The 12,805-nt window shown below is 35.0% G+C and overlaps 1 pseudogene; it reads right to left on the bottom strand.

Annotated features, from left to right (window-relative positions):
- Positions 1-1,570: 1,570 nt before the first annotated feature.
- On the bottom strand, positions 1,571-10,196 carry LOC110635108 (DNA-directed RNA polymerase II subunit RPB2-like; annotated as a pseudogene).
- Between the last annotated feature and the right edge of the window lie 2,609 nt (positions 10,197-12,805).

The following is a 12,805-nucleotide window of genomic DNA, read 5'->3' as shown; positions in this document are numbered from 1 at the left end:
TTCTTGTTACTTTCTGTTTTGAATGATTATGATAATCAGTTTCAGTTCCGGATAATTACAGGAGGTTGGTATTAGCTCGATTTCTTAATGTTGTCTAGCAGACATCATTTTCAAATTTGAACAAGGGAAAGGCAGTTCATGCGACCTGAACAACTGAGTGATCGCAACGTTTAACATCACTGCTTTTTCTTAGCGAAACATTATAACTATTGTTATAATTCTGTTATGGGTCCATGTCAGAGAAAAATACGATATCTGAAAAAGAGAAAGCTTGCGCTGATAAAATTGGAGATATCTTTGAAAAAGAAAAAGCATACTGATTGCAGGCGTAAAGCTGATGATTCCTGGTTCTGCAGCAGTGTCTCAAGCTTTCTTTGAAACACAGGATGACAAAACTTTCCTGGAAAACGCTTCAGGACGAGGACTTCCCTCCCTCCTGATGAATAATTACATTAACAAGCAATTAATGGTGCAAGAGTTTAACTGTGGAACTTTTTCCAATTTTTTACTCGGACGTACACAGCTTGTTGCCGGTTTAAGTTTGAACAAGCAAGCCGGACGTTCGGCGTTATGAAGAAATAATAAAAAATTAGATATATGATTAAGACCATTTGCTACTTCTTTCGCATATTAATGGGAACCTTCACGCTACGAACAAGTTACAAAGTCAACGCGATGCTCCGTGTGCAATTTATCAATAAATTTTGTAATATAAATAAACAAAATTATCATTTATAATCTATCGTAAAAGTCATTTAATTTAAATCAAAAGTAGAGCTAAATAAATTAAAATAAAATAAAATAAAATAAATATGTAATACAAACAAACTAATATTAATAAAAATTATTAATTAAAAAATAAATAATTATATTGGAGATTAAAAAACTGATTCAAATTTGATCGAATTAAAATTTAATTAAATTCGCAGGATGGGTCCTTAATGGGCTAGTACCAGAAATTTTTATTTTTTTCCAAAACTAGTACCAGAAGTTCAGTGCATCACGCAAGCCAAAAACTTGTTGTACCATTTCCGTCATAATAATTTTTGCAAGCAATCGGTGCTGTTTCAGCGCTTAACAATATGACTCACAATCAGTGTTAATACACGTTAAAAAAAAAAAAAATCAATGTCAATACGGTGCGTGTAATGCTTAAAAATAAATAAATTTTAAAATTGATTATTATTGTGGTTGAAGTTACTTATGAGAAAAATATTTTTTAAATATTTTAATTAAATAATATTTAAAAATAATTTTAAAATCAAATTTATAAATTTTTATCATAAAAATATTAAAATAATAAAATAATTTTTTATAATTATTTTATTATGTTTTTTATATTTTAATTTTATGATAAATTAAATTTAAATAAATTTTTTTAAAAAAATTATTATTTAAATCCAATTTATGATATAGATATAGAATTCTCTTTTCTGATTTTTTTGAATTTAAAGGTAAATATTATCATGCACCTTAAAATCATGGTTTAAGTTAAAAAAAATAAAATAAAAGTTTTTTTTTTTATTTCGAATAGGATTAAGTAGCATGGAATTTAAAGACCAAATTCACGAGAGCAATTCGTTTCTCAATATTAATATGCACTATCATATACAGCAACTATCACAAACAAAATCGCAGGCGAAAATAATATCTATAAAATAAAAACCATGTTGATTTTCATTACCAACATCTAAAGATGTAACATGCCTTCTCCAAGAATGGATTCACGACAGAGAAGCTTCGAATGCTCCTTCTCCACTTGCATCCACACATCAAATCTCTAAAGCCGATGTGAGTCTGCTCCCATGCATCTCTAGGAGAAAAGAAGCATTAAAGAAAATTTGCAGGATTCTCAATACAGCAAGGAGGATGTCGAAATTTCCGTTCTGTCCAGAAACATTATATTCATTGCCTTTCAATCCTCGTGTCCAAATGTTGTCCTCGACAAATCTATGTACCCCACAGCTCATCAAAGAGAGCAAGTTTCAAGTTACAGTCAGTTCCATTAGGCTCCCTTTTTCTTTTGTTCTTTGGATGGTTTTTCATCTTTTGTGAGCATCCTTGGTGCTTTGGCCATGGCCATGAGCTCTTGGAAGAGCAGCTTACAGGCATAAGGAATGTGCACCTGCATATACAATAAATTGCAGAAGATAAGAAACACCAAAGCTCTCATTTGGTGACAAGAATGGCACAAGCAAATCAATAAAATGGGAGCGGAGATGATCACCTGAACAATGTCAGTCTTATTCTTGCAACCTCTGCATTCAAAAGAATTCTTCTTGAGATTTGCAACTGCTATCAATCACACCACTCACAAACATGGACCCAATAGGCATCGCTCTGATCAAACAGCCTCTCTTTGAGAAAGTGTGCCGCACCATGTGCGATCATGCAATCTCGTTCCATTTCCCCAAAGCGGAGGCCGCCATCACGTGATCGTCCTTTAGCAGGTTGCCTTGTGAGGATCTGCACAGGACCCCTTCCACTTGAATGGATCTTGTCATCAACCATGTGCTTCAGCCTTTGGTAATAAGTGGGGCCAAGGAAAATCATAGCAGTAAGCCGCCGGCCAGTGTGGTCATTATACATGGTCTCAAACCCACGCATTTGATACCCACGTTTATGGAGAGCCCTGCTAATGTTGTCCACCTAAAAATCAAATGAGAATAGATGATAAGTACACATCAAATAAGTTGACATCAGATTACTCAAATACAGACTCGAGCAATCTACAGGGACGTCGGTAAATGGAGTAGCATCCCCTTCCTTTCCCATGTGAGCTGCAACCTTCCCCATAATACACTCGATAAACTGACCAATTGTCATTCGAGAAGGAATAGCATGAAGATTTACAATGATATCAGGAGTGATGCCTTCCACAGTCCAATGCATGTCTTCTTGAGTGCAAGTCATGCCTACTGTTCCCTTTTGACCATGCCTACTGCTAAACTTGTCTCCAATCCGAGGTATGCGAACAGACCTCACCCTTACTTTAACAAACCTCAAGCCATCAGCATTGTTGTCAGAACCTACAAAGGTTCATATGATCAGAACAATTGCACCAAAATAGCAGGTTTCAAACATTACTGGAAGCATAGACATAAATTAGGGTAACCATAATCGTAAACAGAGCTAAGTACAACACGTTCACAATTCATCAGAAACAATTAGCTCACAGAATTGAAATTGCAATACTAAAATGGGGTTTTATAATTGATAAGCCTTTGGTGAAATAAACAAGATACCCTATTTTTAAATTCTTTATATAACAAACACAACCCAAAATCAAGCTTTCTTGATCCACCATCCCTGTTTCACTATGAAGCAAGCTTATGCTGTATCACGCTTTGTATAACGTGCAGACTGTCCCTGAGCTTCATCTTGGGAAATAGAAGTGGTCTTTCCAATGATTACATCCTCACCTGAAACTCTGGTACCCTAACAATAACATAATGGAATGCTTTCAGAAAATAAATGAAGAAAATAGTATTTCTGATAACTTGCAAAACAAAATGTCAATAAAATAAGTTGAATATGCTTACTGGAGGTGCAAGACCATCATCAGCCAATTTATCATAAGAACCATGCCGCATGCCCTGTAAAACAAATTCCGAGTTCAATGCTCAATATTTTCTTTTTTTTTAGGAAGCAAGAAATAGACAGATGAAAACTAGTCATCACCATTGTATTAGCTCTGTCTGGACGCCCAAAATCCTCTCTGACAAGTGTGCCCATCTTTTTCTCCTCATCCCTGTAATTTGGAGGGAGTTATGAACAACACTACTTGCAAAGAATCAGAACCAAATAAGCCAAAAGCTGTCAGCACTTCACTTACCTATATGAATGGAAGAAAGTGATCTGAAGAATCCATGGTCAATTGATGATTGGTTCATAATGACAGAATCTTCTTGATTGTATCCAGAACAGCAGGCAATGGCAACAATAGCATTCTGAGGCAGAAAGGAACATGCAGACAATATTATAAACATGGTAAAAACTAACAAGAGAAAATAATAATTATTATTATTATAACAACAAAAATAATAACATGTCCTTACAATGCCAGCTGGAAGCTGCCTAAAGTGAAGGTGCTCCATAGCTCTTGTAGCAACAAGTGGTTTTTGAGGATAATAAAGAACATAAGCCAATGTCTATGCATGCCAGAAAATAACCAAAATAAGCATTTGATCAAACACACGAAGTGAAAGATAAATGCAAATAACAGAGTCAACTGCCAAAAACATACCATTTGAAATTGATAGTTGGTAACATATATTCCCATCGCTTGCTTTCCCATAGCAGATTGATATGTGTTACGTGGGGACTAAATGCATCAACAATAAATAAGCACAAGGGGAACAAATATAGAAGCATTTCAACCGAGACAAAGTCACCCACAACATGACAAACTTGCCTGGTTATTATCTGGAAAAGGAATAATTGAAGCACAAGCACCTAAAATCAATGATGTGTGAATCTCACAGTGGGTGTAAGTATCAGCATATGCTTCCTATGGGTTAAGCCTTGCTTGTACAAGATCCTGGACCCATAATTCGCAATTGTGATTTCATCTGTTGTTCACAACCTCCTAATTACATAGCGTAGAGATGCATTACATTAGCAGATTTCTATCAATCAAAACTGTTTTACTTAAATGGATGGTCATGGATATCATAGTGGTCTCTTCTTCCTCTGTGTCAATATATTCCATAAATCCTTTTGCCACAAGATCATGCCAACAACCCTCTTCTAAGGATTCCTGTTGAAAAAAGAATCACACTGCTGTAACTATTGGAGATGGGAAGGGGCATTTTTAGATAAGATAATTATTAAAAAGTCAATTTCCTCACCCTCTGCTTCAGAGCATGAATGTCCTTCTTCTTGATGAGAAGCCTTTGTTTCTCAACAATGAATAAAGGACGACTACAACACCCATAGTCAGTGTATATTCGCAGCTCTTTCAAACGAATATCTCTAACCAACCCAACTTCAGTATTGACATCAACCTGTATGTCAAAAGATCATCAACATTCTAACACATATTCTTTGGCTCATACAATTATCAACCAAAATAACAGATTAAAACAAAATTATTGAACTAGGATTTCATAAAAACAGCATGTCACCAATCCCTCTATTCTGTTTGCAGTGACCCAGGTTTAACAGCACTTAAATAGCAGTTTCCATGCACTCTAGGTGTAACTCAAAATAAAGACACTAATAATATTTTTTATGTACAATTGATGGCATAGTTGGTACATAACTTAACAAGGCAATACTGAATTTATCCCTTTTTTGCAGATTGCAAACCACTGCCAAGCCAAAAGAAGCATACAGATCTTGTGGTCTCACAAATTCGTTCCACTGTCAGTTCTTCCACCCAAACCAAAGAATCACGCACAAAATAAACACATGCCAAGTGATCCTGCAATGCCCTGCCCTAATATGAGTTGCAACCATTTCACACAAGCTCATATTTTGGTCAATTGCAAATTAACTGAGATTCTTTTCATGTGGTTGCTACCATATGAATGAATGAACATAGCCGTCTCCTCAGCCGTCTCAATGTCTTGACCAACATATCAGGATTGCGATGGATGCCTACCCAGCAAACATTAATTTTTGTAGCTTGAGGAATAACTACAGGAGATATTTCCTATGATGAAGGGGAAATATCAAAACAGGAAATAGGAAACAGGAAATCAGAAAATCAGTATCTATTCATACAGAAGACAAAAAGGAAATACCTCAAAATTCTCAGTACCCCATTCTTCCAAAAATTCCAAGATAGGATATGCAGCTGATCCAACAGTTATGTACACCATCAAGGCGAGATTCTTCACCAGTCCACAAGCCTAATGTTACAGCAGAATAATATGCCCATCAGAAACGTCCAACAACTTCAAAAACAGAATATTGCATTTGCACAAGATACTACACTCACTTGTCCTTCAGGTGTTTCAGCTGGACACATCATTCCCCATTGCGAATTATGAAATTGCCTGGGTTTAGCCAATTTCCCTGGTTACAAAAACCCTCAATTGAGATCAATGATATGAGAGATAACAAAAATAAATAAATAAAGAAATAATAGTCGCACAATGCCGTCGAGGAAAAAAACAAGAAAAGTGAGATATCTCAAAGTTGCTCCAATCTGTATAAGCCAATACTCAGCATCAATCACGATAGAATCATACCTTCACGCCCAATTGGAGGATTCAATCTTCGCAAGCATGACAAGGTAGATGCACATGTCAAACGATTCAACACCTGTATTTTTTTTTTGGAAAACAAAAAAAAAATATTTTCTTCGCAAGTAAGCAAAATTGCATTTCAGAAAATTATAGTTGAAAAATGAAAAAAAATAAAGAGCAAACATAATATTGGACAAATACACAACATAAAGAAGATAATAATGGCTCATACCTGTGACACTCCAGCTCTTGTACCAGCTGCATTTGCTTGCCCCCAGTTACCAGTGGCTAGTGAGCATTTAAGACCACTAGTAATGGTTTTTTATTTAATGGAAAATTGCAAATTAACATCCTTTCCGTTATCTACACACTGTGCCATCCATGAGAAATATAAGTAAACAACCTCAGAGAGAAATTTAAGCAACATGAACTAATGAAAGCTGGCTTTATCAAGGAGAGGGGGCAGGGGGGGAGGGGAAACCTTTTGCACATAAGATCTGACATCCCTAGTCAACTTTCTGAATAACTGCATCAAACAGTGTATCAAAGTTCAGAGAAACTAAGAACAATAATGTAACAGTGAAATCTCAAGTATCCTAGCACTTCTACACACAAAAAATAATAATAGTAATAAAAAGTAACATTCTAAAAAGTCCACCAAGCAAAGGACCATCAAGGTCAAGTCTCTTATTGCCATAATGATCTCTGTCATCCTCTGCCCTCCAGCCAAGTGCACAAAGCAGAAGGTAGTGAATGATATACCTGGCAAAAACAATTCTTCAGTCATAAGCCACCAGAACAAATATACTCGTTGAAAAGGATGTACCCAAAATAGTAAGCTTTTTGGGTCTCGCAATATTCTCCAACACCAACATGAGGAAGCATTTCCTTTTGAAGGATCTCTTTAGCATACCTATGAGGATGCATAGAAGATTCCCATTTAGCATTTAAAAAATTCACTGAAAAATTTTGCAAGAGAATAAAGTTGTAAAAACATACTTGATCCTTTTTTCCCTAGTTACAGCTCCACGCTTTCCAACGTAGTCGAGTGCAACCTGCAGAAACAGATAACCTCATCAGAAAAGCTCAATGACAAGCAATAGAACTAAAAAAGAGAGCACCGAATTTCTTGGCAACAAAACTTGCTATAAAATTTGACTTTAAATATAGGAAAATTCGCAAGTATAGAGAGTTAAAATCCTTAGTTTTGATAAAATATGCAAAGGCAAATGTTTCTATGAAAAATGAACGGGCAAAAAATGCTGCGTGAGAACAACAAAGGGGGGAACAAAACTCCTAAATTGGCTCATAAAGATAAATTTGTCCTTATTATTAAACATGATTAGATTAAACAGAGAAATTAAACCAGAAAAACTGACTTAGCATAAAATATAAGAATGGGTCAGTTTTACAATGAAATAAATGCATATTTAACAATAGTAGTTCAGTCCATCATTCCGCAGAAAGACTATATTCTTTCACATTATTTAGCATCGCCAAAACAAACATAGCAACACTTCCAAGCATAAACTGCCAAAAGAGGAGAACATTAAACAAACTAGAAAAAAAGGAACCTGTTGATTTTGGATCACAAATGCTTCTTCAAGAGAAGGCTGAAGCAACTCCATCATTTGGATATCAGAAAAATCATAGCATATGTGCTCTAATATGTCTTTGTCAGCAACAAACGCCAGGGCTCGAAACACAATAATAATTGGAATTTCAGTGCGAATATAGGGAAGTGTAGCACGAATTTACTGCCCTGAAGAGCCCTGAAATAATGAAAATTAAGACAAAGGAAACACAAATACTGTAAAATACTCAGTAAGAATGAATTGAAGAATCAAACTAAACAAGAAATAATCAAATGCAAGCATCTCTTGTACCCCCTTGGCACTAGTTCGGGATAGCATCCGCACAAACATAGTAGTCAGTGGCCGGTTCTGAGACTCTGCCATAGACCGAACTTCTGCCACATATGCATACTTGTTTGGCTGACTCTTCTGGAAAACATAAACATGATTGGTGCTCATTTTCTCATGAGCGATTAGAACCTTTTCACTTCAATTGATAATAAAATACCCACCCTCATCATAAGGACACTCCCCAAGCTCTGTAAGATCTTTCTCTGAATTCTGGTACAATGTGCAATAACTCAATCTAAGCATTATAGGAACCTACAGCAAATAATAGAACGGTGAGGCCTTCAATTATAGAAATAGATTCATTAGCTCATCAATGAAGAATTCATTGTTCACACCTTTCCAATGAAAACCTTGGTGAAATCATTAGTTTCGGTGACTGCTTCACAATTATGCCCTTTCTTTATGACCCTCTTTGTAGCATCCACATACAAGGGGGCTGAGCATGTTAGGTTCCTCAACCTTGCAGCTTTAGGAAATAACGTTGCAGTTTCTCCATCAGACTCAGTCAACATGGGCTTGCTCAAATAAATCTGGCCAAAGCTTATCTCATAGATGGTCTGTAGGAAAAGCCAACAGTGTTAAAAACCAAACACAATGCAGCAAAAGAGAAATAAATACAAGTTGGCTTTGGATTTAATCCTCTGAGTCTGAAAGTTCTTGTTATTCGAACAATGGCAAGAATAAAAATTCTTCACACATGTGAGACTAAGAGCACTATATCATTGACAGAAGCATTTTATGTTTGCACATGCATCTTCTGGCCAGAGCTAGAAAAACAAACTATTCAAATTCTCAGCAATACTCCAATACCATATCCATAGCCTTTGAGGGATTAATGATACATTTTTTATTAAGAATTTTTTAGAAATTAAAGAACAATCCCATTAAAGATAACAAGATAACTGTCAAACAGCATAAATATGTTTTTGCCAAAGCTAAATCTAATATATTCTATGCATTAAGACAAGTTATAGAATTAAGCATCCCAGATGATAAGAGATTCTATAATATTTCATTTACCACTTCCCAATGAAATAAGAGCAAGTTGAAGATATCAGACTGATGAAAATAGCTGAATAAAGCCACGTAACATTTGTATCACAATTCACAACAAATAATACTCTAATCTCCTTTTGCCCTATAACATTTTAAGCCAATCCAAAGGGAAGGATAGTGGACCTATCAGTATATCACCAATAGTGCCTTATACTAAGTTTTTATTTCCAAAATTCCAACAATGAACATTGTCCGCCCAGACAGCCCAAAGGCGCTCAAAGCAAAGCATTTGGAATAATTTGAACTTTTCCACAACCAGTTAAATGATTATACCCATAGACTGGCATGCCCTTAACATCATCCACCCAAAATTCAATAGCGAAGTGAGAAATGTTGAGAGCAGAAATATTTCTAAGATAGCCAATTTACAAGGAAACTCTTCCTAGAAACAGTAGAACAAAAAACCAAGCTAACCCACCGCTTTTTCCACAGAAAACAAAACACAGCTCCCAAAAATCCTCTCCTCATAAAAAAATTTCAAGTACCTCAGCGAAATTAGACTGGTGGCCGGGATTGTGCTGACTTTCGGGGCGCATCTCAATGTCAGCAGACTCATCGACTATTTCATGCATAGTATTCTGAATAAACTCATCGAATGAATCGAGCTGTTGACGCACAAGACCTTTCTCTACGAAATAGGCAGAGATAACGGCCCATGCGTCCTCCTGCGTAATCTCGTTATCGTCTTCCTCTTCCTCCTCGTTTAGAGGCTGATCGGACTCATGGTCATCGTCCAATTCCATGTCCCTTGTTTGGATAATTAGTGGTTGTTAATGAAGGATTTTACTTTTTCAGAAATTTTTTTTTTATTTATGCTTAATTAGTGTTCACAGTGAGTAAACCCTAGAAGAGGTTTTAGACAGAAAAAATAAGAGTACGGTCATGGAAAGCCGTTGCGAACTGAAAGAAAAGGAGGAAGCACGGTGGTTGTGATCAGGTAGACGGAGAGTGATGAGGTGGACTTTTTTTTTTTTTTGTCTCAGCGAGTCGGTATCCAGATGCTATTTTTCTCTCAGCACAAAAGTCCCTTGTGCTGTTTTCTGTTGGGTACTCCGACTAGTTGCTGAGGTGGACTTGTTTAGGTAAAATAAAAATCATAAAAAAGAAAAATTCTCTCTATGCCAAAGTGGCATTTAATAATAAAAAAAATATTTTCTCTCTCTCAAAACTCAAATTTTCAAGGAGCTAAAGAAAAAAAAAAAACAAATGTAAAAACTCAAATATTAAAGCCAGATGTTCAGTCCGATCAAAATCAACAAGCTTAATTACAAGTATTCTAGCAGCCTCAATTGAATCAACACGAGCACGTCTTCTTTGATATTTAAAAGGGGTGTTTGATTCACTTATTAGATATAGTTGATATTTAAATAAATTAATTAAAATATTTAATAAATTTAAAAAAATAAAATTAATAATTGATGGGTAATTAATATAATACTCATCAACTATAATTTATATTATCTCTATTTTTAGAACTGTCTCTCAATAGTTGATGGCTGATTTTTTTTTTCATTTTAACTATATTTTTTTTTTATTTAACTCAAAAATTAATATTATTAATATTTTTATATTTTTTATTTATAATTTTAATATTTTAATTAACACATTTTAATTTTATTAAAATATTTTTTATTTATAATATAAAATATAAAATATTTATTCATACTTAAAAACTTAAAATTAATTATAAATTTTTTCTTTATCAATAATAATAATTACTTTATTATCTTATTTATATTTTTAAAGTTATTTAATTATTTAAAAAAAATTAATTATTTTCTTATTTCAATAATAAAATAAATGATATAATATAATAGATTAATAATTATATATTTATTTTAATAATATAATAAATGATATAATATATTATTCAATAATTATATATTTAATTTAATAATAAAATAAATAATATAATATATACTGTTATTAGTTATTTCACATATCAATAGAAACAGCTAAATATAGTTTTATCAAACACTTAATATAAATAAGCTATCATTAGTTACCAATTATTAGCTATCAGCTAACAGTAATAACTATCGGCTAACAATTATTAACTATGTACAACAGTTAAATAAAATAAGCCCTTTGTCTGCTGCTGCGATATTTTGCCACCGAAAATTTTGCATTCTCCATGTGCTTTGGTTGCCCAACACCTATTTTCTTGTCAAGAATAAATCTGAAGAAACAAAAGACCTAGATTTAAAATTATCGAAAAACCCATCTGGTCTCATTAGATTAACAACAGAAATGGGCAGAGATGGAATTGGGAAAACATCTCCTTGTTAAAATAAAATTTCGAGAAAGGAAAGCTTAATGTCAAGTTCAAGCCTAGGGTAAAGATTACTAGGACAATTTGTCAAAGACAATTTTGAATGAAAATTGTAACGCTCCAAAATTTTAAATTTTATTATTTTATGAGTATTATTGATATTTTAATTTTATTTAAATTTTAATAAATTATTTGAGATTTTCGGATTTTAAAAATCAGGTTTGATTTTTCGAAAATATAAACTTTGATGATTTTTAAAAATTTATTTGAAGACTGCGTGGCAAAACTAAAAATATATTTGGAGTCTACAAATTTTTCTGAGTTTTTTTGAATTTTTTTCGGAATTTTTGGACCTTATTTTCGGTCCCAAGGCAGAGTAAAAATTTAAAATTTTGTATCCTAAATCGAACCGGCCAAATCGAACCGGACCGGATCGGACCGGTCGAATAAGACCAGTCTTCTTCTTTTTCTTCCTCCTCCCCGCGCGCGTCCGACTCCTCTCCCTTTCTCTCTCTTTTCCTCTCTCCACCCTCCTCCCCTTGCCGCGCCGCCGCCTCCCTTGCCACCCCAGCTCGCCAGCGCCCATCCCCAGCCGTCCAAACTCACCAGCCGTCGCTTGGAACGCAGGAAAACGACGCCCAAAGTGGAGATCGTTCGACTTCCCGGCCAAAATCCGGTCGATCCGGCCACCAATCGGACCGGGTCTTGTGTCTAAACTCATCTACTCGTCGAGAGCTTTCCATAGACACCAAGAAAACCGAAATCCATCGAGTGGTTTGTCCAATTTTTGCCCGGGAAATTTTAGCCCATTTTGACTTTCGGGCTAGATTTCTCGCAAACCGTGAATCCCACGAGAAAACTGAGAGTACCAGAGCGCTTCACTCGTCGAGGGCTTCGCAGCGACATAAATTTTGAATTTTTTCGACACCGTTTTTCGATGGGTCCCACGGAACTTCGCAGTGTCTTTCCGAGCATTAAATAAGCTTAAAAAATTCTGAAAAATTTATGTACTAACCCCCGTGTTGTGGGCTTCGTGTAGGTATCCTCAATTCGTGGAAATTCGGCGATTGACCGGCCGTGAATTTCCTACGCATGCACTTTACCGGAAAAGTCTCCGAATTGGACTGACGTTTTGGCTACCCCCCCCCCCATTGTCAGACATCCCGAGCGCGTCACGGAAGTTGGAATCGGCAAAGGTAAACCCGAACCTTATTTTTTCGTAATTTTCTAGTGCTTAAATAGGATTAAAAATTCATAAAATATTCGTGGTAGCTCAAAAAATTATGATTATTTTTGCAATAGCCTAGTAATATTGCTAAGGACCGCGGGGCAAAGTTTTAGAATTTTTAGAGCTTATT

This window comes from Hevea brasiliensis, chromosome 18 (genome assembly GCF_030052815.1).
Source record: "Hevea brasiliensis isolate MT/VB/25A 57/8 chromosome 18, ASM3005281v1, whole genome shotgun sequence".
NCBI classification, from domain to species: domain Eukaryota; kingdom Viridiplantae; phylum Streptophyta; class Magnoliopsida; order Malpighiales; family Euphorbiaceae; genus Hevea; species Hevea brasiliensis.
This window is presented reverse-complemented; position numbering and strand designations above follow the sequence as displayed.